We start from the raw sequence: 19,323 nt of genomic DNA, 5'->3' as shown, positions 1-19,323 counted from the left end.
TTAATCCACACACCCCTTAATTAATACACCCCCTTAATTAATCCACACACCCCTTAATTAATACACCCCCTTAATTAATCCACACACCCCTTAATACACCCCCTTATTAATCCACACATCCCTTAATTAATACACCCCCCTTATTTAATCCACACACACCTTAATTAATACACCCCCTTAATTAATCCACACACCCCTTAATTAATACACCCCCTTAAATAATCCTCACTCCCCCTTAATACACCCCCCTTAATTAACCCACACCCCCATTAATACACCCCCATTAATTAATCCTCACTCCGCCTTAATTAATACACCCCCTTAATGAATCCACACCCCCCTTAATAATTACACCCACTAAATTAACCCACACCCCCTTAATACACCCCCTTAATTAATCCACACCATCTTAATTAATACACCCCCCTTAATTAATACTCACTCCCCCCTTAATTAATACACCCCCTTAATTAATACACCCCCTTAATTAATACACCCCCTTAATTAATATACCCCCCTTAATTAATACTCACTCCCCCCTTAATTAATACACCCCCTTAATGAATACACCCCCTTAATGAATACACCCCCCTTAATTAATACATCCCCCTTAATTAATACTCCCTCCCCCCTTAATTAATACACCCCTTTTAATTAATACTCACTCCCCCCTTAATTAATACACCCCTTAATTAATACACCCCCTTTAATTAATACACCCCCTTAATTAATACACCCCCCTTAATTAATACTCACTCCCCCCTTAATTAATACACCCCCTTAATTAATACACCCCCTTAATTAATACACCCCCCTTAATTAATACTCACTCCCCCTTAATTAATACACCCCCCTTAATTAATACTCACTCCCCCATTAATTAATACACCCCCTTAATTAATACACCCCCTTAATTAAAAAACACCCTTAATTAATACCCCCCCCTTAATTAATACTCACTCCCCCCTTAATTAATACACCCCCTTAATTAATACACCCCCCTTAATTAATACACTCCCCTTAATTAATACTCACTCCCCCCTTAATTAATACACCCCCCTTAATTAATACTCACTCCCCCCTTAATTAATATACCCCCTTAACTAATACACCCCCTTAATGAATACACCCCACTTAATTAATACACTCACTTCCCCCTTAATTAATACACCCCCTTAATGAATACACCCCACTTAATTAATACACCCCCCTTAATTAATACACCCCCTTAATTAATACTCACTCCCCCCTTAATTAATACACCCCCTTAATTAATACACCCCCCTTAATTAATACTAACTCCACCCTTAATTAATACACCCCCCTTAATTAAACCTCCCTCCCCTTTAATTATTTAATTAATCCATTATCCACCCCCCCCCCCCCTTTAATTAATTTAGCCCCATCACACAAAATGACTACTTACATTTTATTGATGCCTTGACCGACTGGGTGCCTCACCGTCCGGATCCTTCCGCTGAAGAACGCCGCGGCCCGCAACACTCCTCCCCTTCTCATCCATGATGTAGTAAGTCCTGCCGGGCCGCAAAGGTGCTGCGGCTGTGCGCAGCATAATGATGGGGGCCGGGGGGTGACACATGACACCGGACGTCATGGCACCCCCCTAGTCAGTGGCACCCGGGGCGGGAAGCCCCCCTCGCCCCCCCGCCCCCCCTTAGTACGCCACTGGCAATATTTAAAAAAAAACAAGACTTTATTTCTATGTATAAGTAATGTGAATTTTTATACACTTTTGTCATAATGTCACTTAGTTTAAGTTTTCCAGCCCGTGAATAGGTGAATCTGTTCCCATTTTAGCTTGTTTGACTGAAAACCTTCAGATAATAGACCTGTGAAGAACTATTCTATTTTGTATAAAGTATGCATAAATGAGAATTCTGTTGATTTAATTACAAAGGACAAATATTTTCCAACTTACTTAGGCACAGATGGGGATTGAACCCATGATCTTTGGTTTACGAGACCAACACCTTACCACTTGGCCACTGCGCCTTCTTGGTAGCCCGTGTTCAGCTATTTCGTCCTCAACACAAAAACAAGGTCTTGCTGGAAAAGACATTATCAGTGTAACCATCGTAACGTACTCTTATAGCCACATTATGACAATTGTTTTTGAATTGGATGGCTGTGAACATCTACTGAGAAAGCACTCTGAAATGGTCCATAAGCTGTTTAGAGTCTAAATGATTCTAAATACATAGGATTTTCTCTATCCAAGAGTATACTTTAAGACGAAATTAGCATGCTGTCTTAACGCTGGGTCCTCTGAAGATGATTCCACCTGCAGAACATAATTACATTATAGAAACATAGTACTTGAGTTTTAAAAAGTATTACAATTTCCATTAAGGGTATCCTCCCATTCACATTTTTTGAGGGAAAAACCTGCCTATTGTGAATTAAAAATATTCCTTTTTCTCCATATGCAAGGGACAATTCTTCTATTTGAATCCAAAAAACATTGACAAAAGTTCCTAACAAGCAAACCATTAATAATATATGGAAGACAAAGAATTTTATTTTGTCCATTAAACTTTTATTTAAAAAAATAAGCAAACAAAGACATATTTCACCCATACAATCCTCAGCTGTATCTACTGATTTTGATAGTGTACGTTATTGAGAAATGTGTCTTCTTCATTGGGTTTTTAATGAAAGAACCTTTGTCTGCTCCTCCAGATGGACCATTCCTTCACCACGTTTTCAAATATGACCTTTGAGATATTTTTGCACAGCCATTTTAATGATCAGGCCTCCAGAGAACGGTTCAAATATGCCATGTAAATGTCTGTTTAAAGTATTACAATTTCCATTAAGGGTATCCTCCCATACTCATTTTGTGATGGAAAAACCTTGAATTGTGAATTAAAAACAAATTTTTGACAAATTTCCCTAACAAAAATGCCATTAATAATATATGGGAGACAAAGCATTTGATTTTGTCCATTAAACTTTTTTTTTTTTAAAAATAAGCAAAGAAAGATATATTTCACCCATACAGTCCTAAGCTGTATCTATTGATTTTGATAGTGTAGGTTATTGAGAAATGTGTCTTCTTCATTGGGTTTTTAATGAAAGAACGTTTGTCTGCTCCTCCAGATGGATCATTCCTTCACCACGTTTTCAAATATGACCTTTGAGATATTTTTGCACAGCCATTTTAATGATCAGGCCTTCAGAGAATTGTGCAAATGTTCTATGTAAATGTCTTTTTACTGCCCTGTTTCTTCTGCAATATTAAAAAAAACAAGACTTTATTTCTGTGTATAAGTAATGGGATTTTTTTATACACTTTTGTCATAATGTCAAGTAGTTTAAGTTTTCCAGCCCGTGAATAGGAGAATCTGTTCCCATTTTATTTTGTTTGACTGAAATCTTTCATCTAATAGACCTGTGAAGTACTCTTCTATTTTGTATAAAGTTTGCATAAATGAGGATTCTGTTGAGTTAATTACAAAGGACAAATCTTTTCCAACTTACTTAGGCACAGATGGGGATTGAACCCATGATCTTTGGTTTACGAGACCAACACCTTACCACTTGGCCACTGCGCCTTCTTGGTAGCCTGTGTTCAGCTATTTCGTCCTCAACACAAAAACAAGGTCTTGCTGGAAAAGACATTATCAGTGTAACCATCGTAACGTACTCTTATAGCCACATTATGACAATTGTCTTTTGAATTGGATGGCTGTGAACATCTACTTAGAAAGCACTCTGAAATGGTCCATAAGCTGTTTAGAGTCTAAATGATTCTAAATACATAGGATTTTCTCTATCCAAGAGTATACTTTAGGACGAAATTAGCATGCTGTCTTAACGCTGGGTACTCTGAAGATGATTCCACCTGCTGGAAAAGACATTATCAGTGTAACCATCGTAACTTACTCTTATAGCCACATTATGACAATTGTCTTTTGAATTGGATGGCTGTGAACATCTACTGAGAAAGCACTCTGAAAGGGTCCATAAGCTGTTTAGAGTCTAAATGATTCTAAATACTGTAACGGCTACCCAGATAGAGAGAGGGTTTCTGCCGTTGAGGACGTCCTTTTTCCCTGCAAGCTGCTGTGGAGAAGTAGGCTGATGTAATCCCATCCACGATATCCAGAGTGAGGAGCAGGTTCAGCTGTAAACAGGAGCAGAATAATATTCCCAAATAATCCCCTTCCAAGAACGAGACGAGGCTACGTTTTGAAGGGTCAAGATGAACTGAGCACTGGAACACCCAGCCTGCTTTTTATTAGAAATAGATACACACAGAACACTCCCAGGGGGAGGATGAAAACAACCAATAATACAGATGGTAACACCCCCACGTCTCCTCCCCTCAGATAACTACATAACCCAATTAAAATGTCCACATTTTTCCACCAGTTCTGGATGTACCCCAAAAACAGGGGGTACAGCTTTAAATCCGGTAGCGCTGGATAGCTCTCCTTCAGGGGGACAATATATCCAAAAATCACCCCATTCGGATGTACAGTTCGGGAGATATAACGTTCCAAGGTTTTGACCGACCGCACAGACCAACTAGCCGAAATTAGTTCCATGAGTTTTGGCCTTGCGGTCGGTCTCCGTTCGCACGGTAAAAGGGTATGATATTCTGGCCATCCATGCGAATCGCGGGGTTCGCTGGAATCCCCATAGATGATTGCATATAACTACCGAACGAGGGGACGTTCGGTAGTTTCCGTACGAACTTATGGAGGTCTGGAGGATTCAGCGGTGTTCGCCTGTTTGCGTATCCGTTTTCAGTTCCATGCGATTGCAGGCAAACACCGCTGTTCGCACACAAGATGGCCGCGAACACGTGGAAAGTCCCGAAATGGCGGCCACCTCTGCATTACACGTGAAATTCGCACGGAACCAGACGAACAGAGGAATGGAGCGAATGGATGTGTAAATTGTAATTCCCTGGTTTGCTTCACATCCACCAGAGGTTGTTAGGGATCTGTTACACTGCTCCCCTTTTGTGGAACACTCCGGCAGACCCGGATTGATCCTTTTCGGGTCAACTTGGGGCTGTCCGGTCCTTTGTTAGGGCAATAGTTCTGTTTGTCTGGACAGACCGTCCGCGTTCCCATTAAACTTGCCAGGGCGATATTGGATGGAGAAATTGTATGGCTGTAATGCGAGACTCCATCTCAGTAAGCGTCCATTATCTCCAGCTACTCTGTTCAGCCATACAAGGGGGTTATGATCAGTAATTAAGGTGAATTCTTGACCATACAGATATGGGGTTAATTTCTTTAGGGCCCAGACCAGGGCTAAGCACTCTTTTTCCACTGCCGCGTAACTCACTTCTCTAGGTAACAGTTTTCTGCTGAGATACGCGACAGGGTGTTCGCCCCCGTCTTCGCCGACCTGGCTTAGCACTGCCCCCAGTCCGTACATGGACGCATCTGTGTGGACGACAAATCTTTTGTTAGGGACGGGGGCAGATAAAACAGGTGCATTGATCAAGGCTTGTTTCAAGGTTTGGAAGGCTGTTTCACAGGCGGGAGACCACAGGACTACTCTAGGTAAATTCTTCTTTGTCAAATCTGTCAAGGGTTTGGCGATGGCGCTGTAGTCAGGGACAAATCTCCTGTAGTACCCTGCTGTCCCTAAAAAAGCTAACACTTGTGTCTTAGTGTGGGGTGTGGGCCAATTGGCTACGGCCTCTATTTTAGCGGGTTCTGGTCGTTGTTTCCCACAACCCACCCGGTGTCCCAAATACTGGACTTCAGCCATGCCAAAGTTACACTTCTCCGGCTTTAGAGTTAGGCCGGCGGCCCTAATCTGATCCAACACAGTCTCTATGTGTTGTAGGTGTTCCCCCCAAGTCTCGCTATAGATCGCAATGTCATCCAGGTATGCGCAAGCGAAGTCCTGGAAGCCATCAAGGAGGCGGTCCACTAAGCGCTGAAAAGTAGCTGGGGCGTTTTTCATCCCGAAAGGCATGACCTTAAACTGGTATAGGCCAAACGGGGTGACAAACGCCGACTTAGGGATAGCGTCCTTGGCCAGGGGAATCTGCCAGTACCCCTTGCACAAGTCAATGGTGGTCAGATAGCGTCCCCTGGCAATGCGATCCAATAGCTCGTCTACTCGGGGCATGGGGTATGCGTCTGTCACAGTTCGGTCGTTGAGGCGTCGGTAATCGACACAGAACCGGGTCGTCCCGTCCTTTTTGGGGACTAGGACGACGGGAGATGCCCAGGGACTGTCGGATGGCTCTATAACCCCTAGTTTTAACATTTCCTGAATCTCCTTCCTCATCTCTTCTTTTACAGCCTCGGGAATTCTATAGGGAGTTTGTCGGAGCGGGGCTTGTCCTGGGGTTTCTACGTAATGGGTCGCTACAGGTGTGTAGCCTGGCTCCTGGGAAAAGGTTAATCTCTTTTCAACTAGTAGTTGCTGGAGTTGTTCTCGTTCTGTGGGAGTTAATCGCTCCCCTAGCTGTACTGTATTAAGCAGAGTTTTGGACTCGGGGTTGGCTAATAGATCAGGGATGGGGAGACTGTCAGGGTCCTCAGTGGCGGGGATGCATATGGCGGCTATGTCTTCGGGCCGTTCTTGGTATTCCTTTAATAGGTTTATATGAAAGGACTTCTGTATCTTTTCGTCCTTGCTACTGGCAATGATATAGGTGGTGTCACAGACCTGGGCTACTACTTTGTAGGGGCCTTGCCAGGAGGTCTGCAATTTATTTCCTCGAACGGGTTTAAGCACTAGAACTTTCTGTCCTACCTGGAATGTTCTCAGCCTAGCGTTCCGATCGTACCAATGTTTCTGCCGACCCTGGGCCGCATGGAGATGATCCCGGGCCATCCGGGATAACTGTTCCATACGGTCCCGCATTTCTAGCACATATGGTACGATGGGGACACCTTCGTGTTCCGTCTCTCCCTCCCAGTGCTCTCGGATGAGGTCGAGAGGGCCTCGCACCCTCCGTCCATAGAGCAGTTCAAAGGGAGAGAACCCAGTGGACTCCTGCGGCACCTCCCGATAAGCAAACAGGAGGTGTGGCAAAAATCGCTCCCAGTCTCTGTATTCCGCCGTAAAGGTCCGTAGCAATTGCTTTAGGGTACCATTAAAGCGTTCACAGAGACCGTTAGTCTGGGGGTGGTACGGTGAACTAAGTAGGGGCTTAATACCACAGACCTTCCACAACTGCTGGGTTAAGTCTGCGGTAAACTGGGTCCCTCTGTCCGACAAGATTTCCTGGGGAAATCCTACTCTGGTGAATATCCCGACTAGCGCACTAGCGACAGTGTCAGCCTGGATATTCGTCAGAGCGACGGCTTCTGGGTAGCGGGTGGCATAGTCCACCACGGTAAGAATGTATTTCTTACCAGAGGGACTGGGGTTAGGTAGGGGTCCTACTAGATCGACTGCCACCCTGCTAAATGGTTCCTCGATCACAGGCATAGGGGACAGTCGAGCTTTCGGATGATCCCCTCTCTTCCCCACCCTCTGGCATACATCACACGTGCTACAGTAACGGCGCACGTCCTTCGAGATTCCTGGCCAAAAGAAGGTCTGAGTGATTCTGTATGTTGTGCGGTTACCCCCTAGATGTCCTGCTAACGGAATGTCGTGGCCAATTCGGAGAAGCTCCAATCGGTACTTTCTAGGTACCACTAATTGGCGCTTCTGCGAAGGAGCACAGCCTCTCTTCCTGCCTTCGGTTAATCTGTATAATCGGTCCCCTTCCCATATAAAACGTTCCCGCTCATCCCCTCTATTGTCAGCTAGTTCTCGGTACTTTCGGAGGGTGGGGTCCTGTCTAGTTTCCCTCCCAAACTCCTCTGGGGTGTCCCAAGCTAGCGGTCTATCTGTAGTGTCATTGCTAGGTGTCTGTCGGTGGCTTACCTGGGTCTCCCGACCTGTTGGCGGATCGTCCTCGATACGGGTCTGTGAGCGGGTGGTCACGGGGCAAGCCGCAGCAGTAGTGGGTAAAAAGGCCGAGGCTAGAGGGCCAATATCATTGCCCAACACGACCTCAGCGGGTAGGTTGTCCATAATGCCCACCGTGGTCTTTCCTGACCCGACTCCCCAATCCAAGTGTACCCGGGCGGTGGGTAAGCGAAAAACAGCCCCCCCTGCGACCCGAACAGCAACAGTACGGTTAGACACAAGTTCTGGTTTCACCAGATGCTTTTGTATTAAAGTGATGGTAGCGCCAGTGTCCCTTAGGCCTTGTGCTATCTGTCCATTTACACGCACCTCCTGACGGTGGTGCTGGCGATTATCTGGGGAAGCCGCTTGTATGGGGTTGGCCTCATATAATATTCCCAGGCATTCCTCAGGGCTCCCTTCAATTTCCAGGCAGTGAGCAGCAGCGGGGCGTGAAGATGGGCTTTCGTTGTTAGATGTGCGCCTCCAATTATTATTGGCTGATCCCAACGGGCAAACACGGGCAATATGTCCCAGGTTGCCGCAGCGATGACACGTCACTCTGTAGGATTCCCGGGGCTGGTTGTTAGACCCTTGAGGACGTGGAGGTCCTGGGGGTACCGGGGCCCGGAATTCTGTGCGTGCAGCGTATGTTGGGGTGCGGGCCTCTGTTCTAGGTGCTGGTCGTGTAGTACCTTGGCTCACTTTTCTCGTTTCCACATATTCGTCCGCTAGTCGTGCTGCCTCATTTAAGTTGGCTGGGCGGCGATCTCTCACCCAATCCTGTGTATCTGCCGCCAAATCTTGGAAGAAATGTTCCATCAAGAACAATTGTAGCACTTCTTCTCCGGTGTTAGCATTGCACCCTTGCATCCAATGTGATGCCACCCTTTGTAGCTTGTTTGCCCATTCCATGTGGGAGTCCGCTGCCTTCTTTTTGGACTCCCGGAAGCGACGGCGATATGCCTCTGGGGTGACTGCGTATCGGGTGAGTAGTGCGGCTTTCACCCGCTGATATTGTGTGATATCTTCGGCCGTGAGTGCCCGAAAAGCCTCATTTGCTTTTCCTGAAAGTTTTCCAGCCAGAATAGTAACCCATTGGTCTGGGGGTATCTGGTGCAGTGAGCACTGCCGCTCAAAATCTGCCAAATACCCATCAATCTCTTCCTCATTTTCTGCAAACGCTTTAAATGCAGTAAATGGTATTTTCCTCCCTGCAGCAACGGGAGGAGGAGTAGGAACTATATGTGTACTAGCTTGTTGCGCCAATACATGTTCCGTGTCTTGCCTCCTCTTAGTCTCGATCTCCTCTTTTGCGTTCTTGAACAGTCTGTCTACTAGCTCCGTGGTCTTTTCCGGATATAATGCTAATCTTCGCTGTACAATAGCAGTGAGTACATCGTTCTCGCTGACCGGTGCAATAGGTTCAGTTACCTCCATGGATCTATCCATTTCGTCCAGCTCCAGTAGGTCAGCTATCAGCTCTCTCCTTGGTCTGTTACTAGCACTCCTACCACGATTTTCCAATAGATCTTTCAGTGTGGGTCTTTTCAGCTTGGCATACTGAGACTCCATTCAGCACTTGCTCCTTGGGCAAAAGAACCATCCCACCGCTGCCAACCAATGTAACGGCTACCCAGATAGAGAGAGGGTTTCTGCCGTTGAGGACGTCCTTTTTCCCTGCAAGCTGCTGTGGAGAAGTAGGCTGATGTAATCCCATCCACGATATCCAGAGTGAGGAGCAGGTTCAGCTGTAAACAGGAGCAGAATAATATTCCCAAATAATCCCCTTCCAAGAACGAGACGAGGCTACGTTTTGAAGGGTCAAGATGAACTGAGCACTGGAACACCCAGCCTGCTTTTTATTAGAAATAGATACACACAGAACACTCCCAGGGGGAGGATGAAAACAACCAATAATACAGATGGTAACACCCCCACGTCTCCTCCCCTCAGATAACTACATAACCCAATTAAAATGTCCACATTTTTCCACCAGTTCTGGATGTACCCCAAAAACAGGGGGTACAGCTTTAAATCCGGTAGCGCTGGATAGCTCTCCTTCAGGGGGACAATATATCCAAAAATCACCCCATTCGGATGTACAGTTCGGGAGATATAACGTTCCAAGGTTTTGACCGACCGCACAGACCAACTAGCCGAAATTAGTTCCATGAGTTTTGGCCTTGCGGTCGGTCTCCGTTCGCACGGTAAAAGGGTATGATATTCTGGCCATCCATGCGAATCGCGGGGTTCGCTGGAATCCCCATAGATGATTGCATATAACTACCGAACGAGGGGACGTTCGGTAGTTTCCGTACGAACTTATGGAGGTCTGGAGGATTCAGCGGTGTTCGCCTGTTTGCGTATCCGTTTTCAGTTCCATGCGATTGCAGGCAAACACCGCTGTTCGCACACAAGATGGCCGCGAACACGTGGAAAGTCCCGAAATGGCGGCCACCTCTGCATTACACGTGAAATTCGCACGGAACCAGACGAACAGAGGAATGGAGCGAATGGATGTGTAAATTGTAATTCCCTGGTTTGCTTCACATCCACCAGAGGTTGTTAGGGATCTGTTACAAATACATAGGATTTTCTCTATCCAAGAGTATACTTTAAGATGAAATTAGCATGCTGTCTTAACGCTGGGTACTCTGAAGATGATTCCACCTGCAGAACATAATTACATTATAGAAACATAGTACTTGAGTTTTAAAAAGTATTACAATTTCCATTAAGGGTATCCTCCCATTCACATTTTTTGATGGGAAAAACCTGCCTATTGTGAATTAAAAATATTCATTTTTCTCCATATGCAAGGGACAATTCTTCTATTTGAATCCAAAAAACATTGACAAAAGTTCCTAACAAGCAAACAATTAATAATATATGGAAGACAAACAGGGCCGGACTGGCCCACCGGGATACCGGGAATTTTCCCTGTGTGCCGCGACACCTGGGGGCTGCTCTGAGCAAGTATGTGCCACCGGGTGGCCGGTCCGGTGGCACACACTCTGAGGGGGCCGGCCGGCCGGCGGCCGCATTCCGCGCTGGAGCCGCCGGACCGGGTGGCAGCCTCGCCGGTCCGGCGGCACTCCTTTCACTAATGCAGACTCGCTGAAGGCTGATGGAGGAGGGAGGAGCATGTCTCTGTACCATGCTCCCTCGCGGTTCCTGTGCAGGGAATTGTGGGAACCGCGAGGGAGCATGGTACAGAGACATGCTCCTCCCTCCTCCATCAGCCTTCAGCGAGTCTGCATTAGTGACAGCCTGACAGGAGTGCCGCCGGACCGGCGAGGCTGCCACCCGGTCCGGCGGCTCCAGCGTGGAGTGCGGCCGGCCCCCTTGAGTCCTTGACTCCTCTCAGGTAAATGGGAGGGGAGGGGGGAAATAAAACAGAGGGGCACTGGGAAAGGATGGGGGAAGGAGAGAGAGACACAGAGGGAAAAAAAGGGGCAATAGAAAGATGGTGGAGGGAGGAAAAAGAGACAGAGGGGGAGAGAGAGAGGAAGGGGGAGAGAGACACACACAGGGAAAGGGGGAGAAAGAGACAGAGGGGAAGAGAGAGGAAAGGGGAGAGAGAGAGACAGAGGGGAAGAGAGAGGAAGGGGGGGAGAGAGAGAGAGAGACAGAGGGGAAGAGAGATGTGGGGGAGAGAGAGACACACGGGGGAAGGGGGAGAAAGAGACAGATGGGGAGAGAGAGGAAGGGGAGAGAGAGACAGAGGGGAAGAGAGAGGAAGGGGGAGAGAGAGAGACAGAGGGGAAGAGAGATGTGGGTGAGAGAGAGACAGAGGGGAAGAGAGATGTGGGTGAGAGAGAGACAGAGGGGAAGAGAGATGTGGGGGGGAGAGACAGAGGGGAAGAGATATGTGGGGGAGAGAGAGAGACAGAGGGGAAGAGAGTTGTGAGGGAGAGAGAGAGGGGGGGGGAGAGATATGGGGGAGAGAGAAACACAGGGAAAGGGGGGGAGAGAGATGTGGGGGAGAGAGAGACAGGGGGAAGAGAGATGTGGGGGAGAGAGAGACACACAGAGAAAGGGGGAGAAAGAGACAGAAGGGAAGAGAGATGTGGAGGAGAGAGAGACAGAGGGAAGAGAGATGTGGGGGAGAGAGAAACACAGGGAAATGGGGGAGAAAGAGACAGAGGGAGAAAGGAGAGAGACACACAAGGGGAGGGGGAGAAAGAGGCAGAGGGGGAAGAGAGAGACTGGGAAGGAGAGGGGAGACCCCCCCCCCATGAGGCTCTCCACTGCCAGCCGATCTCCCTCCCCGTTCCACAGGCACCGTGCGGGCAGTCGGCTCCTCCGCGTTCTTCTCGCACGAGCACAGAGCGTTGCCGCAGTTACCAAGGCAATGCTCCGGCTCTCACGAGAGTGAACTCTAGCCCTGGAATTCCTGGTGGTCGCAGTGTTGAGAGTGAACTCTAGCCCCATAGACACACTGCCCCCCACACACACACCATACACATTCACACACTGCCCCCATGCACACATTGCCCCCCCCCCACACACACACATTCACAGCCCTCCCATACACACATTTCCCAACACACCCTACGCATTCACACACTACACCCCCCCACACACACATACACTGAACCTTTCACACACACTGCACCCCTCACACATTGCACCACTGCTCCTATACCCTACTACAGACCCATATCCCAGCAGACCCCAGATAAGTTGTCAAACAGTTCTTAAACGGTTTGACTACTTACTCTGTGAGGGGGCCCCGGCACTCCTTGCACCATAACCACTACACAGAGCAGTAATGGTTATTGTGTATGGATTTTTTCTTTAAATAATCTACAAGTGCCCCTCCCGGGATCAGGCTCTGGATCCGCCACTGGTATATGACATGTATATTATATATATATATATATATATATATATATATATATATATATATATATATATCTATCTAGATAGCCCCTGCACTCCAACCATGACAATAAGAAAAAAATACCTGGTGCTCTGGTGGCTGAATAATACAAAACATGAAAAATACCGGCACTCAAGGATTTTCAGCAAATCAAATCTTCATTTATTTCGAAGAAAAGAATCGACGTTTCAGCTCCTCACAGGAGCTTTCATCAGGACACTGTCCTGATGAAAGCTGTCCTGATGAAAGCTCCTGTGAGGAGCTGAAACGTCGATTCTTTTCTTTGAAATAAATGAAGATTTGATTTGCAGAAAATCCTTGAGTGCCGGTATTTTTCGTGTTTTTATATATATAATTATGCCATTTATATTTACACATATGTTAATGTACATTTATATATGCATAATACGAGAAATGTCATTAATATGTACCATATGTAATGAGCAGATATTGTCCGAGTCTTGTTTCTAGGTGCATATTCCAGCACAATAACATATTTAAAGTAAAGAGCGCACCCACAGGACTTCAAAATAAACAAGATAACGTACATTTTTTACAGTTGTGCCCTACATACATTCACCATTTCAGTCCCATTACCAAGCTTTTCTTAATATGTCAAGGTAGTTGGACTGAAACATTGATTACATGCAAAGGCACGTCTGCTTAACCCTTTAAGTCCGGAGGACGTACTATTACGACACGCAGAAACCGGCTCTAAACGCCGGCGGGCGTAATAGTACGTCCTCGCTTTTATTGCCGCCCACGTGGCCGGCGGTATTCTCCCTCTGCAGATCGCGGTCGGGGGGGATACCTGGCCCCCCGGGCAACCCCCCCTGTGGCCGGTGACCGCGATCTGCAGTCTCTGATCGCAGTGACAGGCTGTCACTGCGACCAGTATTCAGCATGTGTCAGCCGATTTCAAATCGGCTGACACATGCGGCCGGCGGCTTTCCCCTTGTGCAGATCGCGGTCGGGGGACTTACCTGGCCCCCCAGGCAGTCCCCCTGGGGTCAGTGACCGCGATCTGCTAAGTCTGATCGCAGTGACAGGCTGTCACTGCGATCTCAAAGCACTCTGATCGCAGTGACAGCCTGTCACTGCGATCAGTGTTACATGTGTCAGCCTATTGGCTGACACATGTAACTGGCACAATGATCCCCCTGCAGATTGGAAGGGGGGAGTGCTTGTACCACCCAGGCACTCCCCCCTGTGGTCAATTACCCAATCTGCAGGAGGTGATCACAGTGACAGGCAGTCACTGTGATCACTGATCCTGTGTGTCAGCCAGTGATGTGAAATCACTGGCTGACACTGTCTCTGCCCCCTGTCAAAAAAAATAAAATATTAGTTCAAAAAATAAATTACAAAAATTACAGTTACAAATAAAATATACTTAGATCATATATATTATATATATATGATCTAAGTATATATATATATATATATATATACACATACACACACACACACACACATTTACACATACACGACGTGTATTTAAATATTAATAAATATATATATATATATATATATATATATATTAATATCAAATTGCACGTAGACTGATACTGATTAAATACATATATAATTATTGTTATATATATATTTATATATAATATAAAACAATATATATGTAAATACGTAAAAAAATAAAATTAAAAAATATTTAAAAATAAATAATTAAAAAATATATAGATGTGTGTTATTTCGTTATTTATAACTGTATTGTGATAATAATATATATATATTTATATCAAAATACACGTAGAACAAAATAACATATATATCATAATATATATATATCTATATACATAAATATATACGTATATATCACTATATATACCTATATATAAATAAAATATTTTAAAAAAATTATATATATATATATACGTATATATACACATATGTATATATATACATATATTAATTCTACACATATATTTCTGTAATAATTTTACATAATTAGGTATCCTAATTAATTACAATTAGCGGGACCTGCCTGACAACCCATGCCGAAAGTATAGGGAATTGAATTTGCTAGCACTATATTTAACCCTATAACTTTCCAAGACACCATAAAACCTGTACATGGGGGGTACTGTTTTGCTCGGGAGACTTTGCTGAACACAAATATTAGTGTTTCAAAACAGTAAAATGTATTACAACGATGATATCGCCAGTAAAAGTGACGTTTTCTGCATTTTTCACGCACAAACAGCACTTACACGGACTTAATGTGATATTATTGCTGCAATACTTTTTACTGTTTTGAAATACAAATATTTGTGTTGAGCGAAGTCTCCCGAGTACAACAGTACCCCTCATGTACAGGTTTTATGGTGTTTTCAAAAGTTACTGCGTCAAATATAAGGCTTGTGTTTCATTTTTTTCACATTAAAATTCGCCAGATTGCTTACGTTGCCTTTGTGACCCTATGGTAGCCCAAGAATGAAAATTACCCCTATGATGGCATACCATTTGCAATAGTAGACAACCCAAGGTATTGCAAATGGGGTTTGTCCAGACTTTTTTAGTAGCCACTTAGTCACAAACACTGGCCAAAATTGGTGTTTTTTGCATTTTTCACACACAAACAAATACTAACGCTAACTTTGGCCAGTGTTTGTGACCAAATGGCTACTAAAAAAGACTGGACATACCCCATTTGCAATACCTTGGGTTGTCTACTATTGCAAATGGTATGCCATTATGGGTGTAAATTTAATTCCTGGGCTACTATACAGTCTCAAAGGCAACGTAACCAATCTGGCGAATTTCAATTTCAAATGTAACGTGCTATATTTGACCCTGTAACTTCCCAAAACACCATAAAACCTGTACATAGGGGGTACTGTTTTACACGTGAGACATCGCTGAATACAAATATGTGTATTGTATTGCAGTAAAAGCAAACAGTATTTTGACATCCACAGTTAAAATGTCACATAGAACTTTTTTTTTCTCCCATTTTTTTATATATTTTTTATATTAAATTATGTTCAATACCTAAATATTTGATGTTAAATGAAAGCCCTGTTTCCCCTGAATAAAATGATATATAATAAGGGGGGATGCATTTCATGTGAAAGAGGTGAATTACGGTTGGACAGACATATAGCGAAAATGCCAGGATTTGTTTACGTTTTGTTCTGTTCACAACTTGTACATTTGGCTGCGTTGTTAAGGGGTTAAAATAAATCAGCACTTTTGTTTATTTTGAAGCCTATGAGTGCTTTTTTTTTACGTTGGAGTAATCATTTTTAATTTTAAGTTCTCTTTTCTAACTCTGTACCTGCACACTATGCTGGCGCGACGCATTATAGAGCTGGTAAATATTTTTTTCCAGGGCTGCTTTTAATTCCCAGTCCGGCCCTGAAGACAAAGAATTTTATTTTGGCCTTTAAACTTTTTAAAAAAAATAAGCAAACAAAGACATATTTCACCCATACAATCCTCAGCTGTATCTATTGATTTCGATAGTGTACGTTATTGAGAAATGTGTCTTCTTCATTGGGTTTTTAATGAAAGAACCTTTGTCTGCTCTTCCAGATGGACCATTCCTTCACCACGTTTTCAAATATGACCTTTGAGATATTTTTGCACAGCCATTTTAATGATCAGGCCTCCAGGGAATTGTGCAAATTATGTAAATGTCTTTTTACTGCCCTGTTTCTTCATCAATATTTAAAAAAAAAAAAAAAGACTTTATTTCTGTGTATAAGTAATGTGATTTTTTATACACTTTTGTCATAATGTCAATTAGTTTAAGTTTTCCAGCCCGTGAATAGGAGAATCTGTTCCCATTTTATTTTGTTTGACTGAAAACTTTCAGATAATAGACCTGTGAAGAACTCTTCTATTTTGTATAAAGTATGCATAAATGAGGATTCTGTTGTGTTAATTACAAAGGACAAATCTTTTCCAACTTACTTAGGCACAGATGGGGATTGAACCCATGATCTTTGGTTTACGAGACCAACGCCTTACCACTTGGCCACTGCGCCTTCTTGAGAGCCTGTGCAGCTATTTCGTCCTCAACATAAAAACAAGGTCTTGCTGGAAAAGACATTATCAGTGTAACCATCGTAACGTACTCTTATAGCCACATTATGACAATTGTCTTTTGAATTGGATGGCTGTGAACATCTACTGAGAAAGCACTCTGAAATGGTCCATAAGCTGTTTAGAGTCTAAATGATTCTAAATACATAGGATTTTCTCTATCCAAGAGTATACTTTAAGATGAAATTAGCATGCTGTCTTAACGCTGGGTCCTCTGAAGATGATTCCACCTGCTGGAAAAGAAATTATCAGTGTAACCATCGTAACTTACTCTTATAGCCACATTATGACAATTGTCTTTTGAATTGGATGGCTGTGAACATCTACTGAGAAAGCACTCTGAAATGGTCTGTGACAGAACCATCCGTCTGTCTATTTTCTTGTGGATTCGTCTATTTTATTCCGTCCGTCCAAATGACTTTTCCAGTATCATAACCATACGAATGACTGTTTTCCACGAATAAAGCTACCGAACGGATGGCCACCCAGAAGAGAAGTGTGCTGCTGGTTAACCTTTTAATCCCAATTAGAACGTTGTGGTTAACCGCAGACACTTCTCAATTAAACCGACTTCAGGGTGGCCGTCGTTCGTATGTCGAACACGAGGCAGCGGCCATTTTAAACCGTCCAAAACCCAGCGATGTTCGGCTCTGATTCCATGGAACTAAAAACGGACACTCTTTCTGCCGAACACCGCTGAAACCATGGGTCACCTGGCTGTCTCGACAAAACCGTACGAACACCGGCTGTTCGGGAGTTCTACCGTCGACAAAAAGTACTAAACCCAGATAGCCTTCCCATGGAGTTGATCGCCTGCTGAAAGACTGTAAGAACTTTGACTCCATGGCGATTGAACTTTACGTATGGGATCTGAGCGCTATTCATCAATAATGTGCCCTCAGATCCCGGCTATCTGGGGATATGTGATATGGATGTGAAATGCACAGTTTTATAAAGTTATGCATTTTTATGTACTTTCTGTTTTTATATTTAAAATGGCGATGAGTCTTTGTCCTGGAGATAATTACATTTCTTCCCAATTATCTCCAGGGCAGGAAGGAGGAAACCATATTGCATTGTGGGAAAAGTCTATGCCTGTATGTCTGGAATGTCCTACTGTACATCTATAATTTCAGTCTTAAATTTGGTCCCCTAGGGGAGTGTCCACCAAGTGGGAGACCCGCATAAATACAGGCGGGTAGCCCACAGTAAAGCCAGATCCTGTTTGACCCTCAATGCGGAGCTTCTGTCTCATTATTGGGGGGATTTATTATTCACGCTTAGAGACTGCTTATGGGAAACGTATGCCGCTTGGTGGATGTCGTGGTTCGGCTAGTAGCGGCAGTTCGTGGAGTTCTGTTCGGGAACCGGAGTCCCTTCAAGGATCCTGTTCGGGAGATTACCGCTTCCCCTGGTTATGGTTCGTGGATTACAAATTATACGAACGGAGAATTGATACGGTGAAAGGGGAAGGTGAACTAAACGGCGCTTTTACTTATAGACACAAAGGGTGTCTTAACATGGTCCATAAGCTGTTTAGAGTCTAAATGATTCTAAATACATAGGATTTTCTCTATCCAAGAGTATACTTTAAGACGAAATTAGCATGCTGTCTTAACGCTGGGTCCTCTGAAGATGATTCCACCTTCAGAACATAATTACATTATAGAAACATAGTACTTGAGTTATAAAAAGTATTACAATTTCCATTAAGGGTATCCTCCCATTCACATTTTTTTGATGGAAAAACCTGCCTATTGTTAATTAAAAATTTTCTCCATATGCAAGGGACAATTCTTCTATTTAAATCCAAAAAACATTGACAAAAGTTACTAACAAGCAAACCATTAATAATATATGGAAGACAAAGAATTTTATTTTGTCCATTGAACTTTTTAAAAAAAATAAGCAAACAAAGACATATTTCACCCATACAATCCTCAGCTGTATCTATTGATTTTGATAGTTTACGTTATTGAGAAATGTGTCGTCTTCATTGGGTTTTTAATGAAAGAACCTTTGTCTGCTCCTCCAGATGGACCATTCCTTCAACACGTTTTCAAATATATGACCTTTGAGATATTTTTGCACAGCCATTTTAATGATCAGGCCTCCAGAGAATGGTTCAAATATGCCATGTAAATGTCTGTTTAAAGTATTACAATTTCCATTAAGGGTATCCTCCCATACTCATTTTGTGATGGAAAAACCTGGAATTGTGAATTAAAAACACATTTTTGACAAATTTCCCTAACAAAAAAGCCATTAATAATATATGGGAGACAAAGCATTGATTTTGTCCAATAAACTTTTTTTTTTTTAAAATAAGCAAACAAAGTCATATTTCACCCACACAATCCTCAGCTGTATCTATTGATTTTGATAGTGTACGTTATCGAGAAATGTGTCTTCTTCATTGGGTTTTTAATGAAAGAACGTTTGTCGGCTCCTCCAGATGGACCATTCCTTCA

At 43.9% G+C, this 19,323-nt stretch overlaps 3 non-coding genes across 3 annotated transcripts; all 3 read right to left on the bottom strand.

The window, feature by feature from the left end:
• Positions 1 to 1,941: 1,941 nt before the first annotated feature.
• Positions 1,942 to 2,013, bottom strand: TRNAT-CGU (transfer RNA threonine (anticodon CGU)). Its single transcript has one exon. It is a non-coding gene; the product is annotated as a tRNA-Thr (tRNA).
• Positions 2,014 to 3,503: 1,490 nt separating this feature from the next.
• TRNAT-CGU (transfer RNA threonine (anticodon CGU)) lies at positions 3,504 to 3,575 on the bottom strand. Its single transcript has one exon. It is a non-coding gene; the product is annotated as a tRNA-Thr (tRNA).
• Positions 3,576 to 16,722: 13,147 nt separating this feature from the next.
• TRNAT-CGU (transfer RNA threonine (anticodon CGU)) lies at positions 16,723 to 16,794 on the bottom strand. Its single transcript has one exon. It is a non-coding gene; the product is annotated as a tRNA-Thr (tRNA).
• Positions 16,795 to 19,323: the final 2,529 nt, after the last annotated feature.

This window comes from Pelobates fuscus, chromosome 5 (genome assembly GCF_036172605.1).
Source record: "Pelobates fuscus isolate aPelFus1 chromosome 5, aPelFus1.pri, whole genome shotgun sequence".
Lineage (NCBI taxonomy): Eukaryota > Metazoa > Chordata > Amphibia > Anura > Pelobatidae > Pelobates > Pelobates fuscus.
This window is presented reverse-complemented; position numbering and strand designations above follow the sequence as displayed.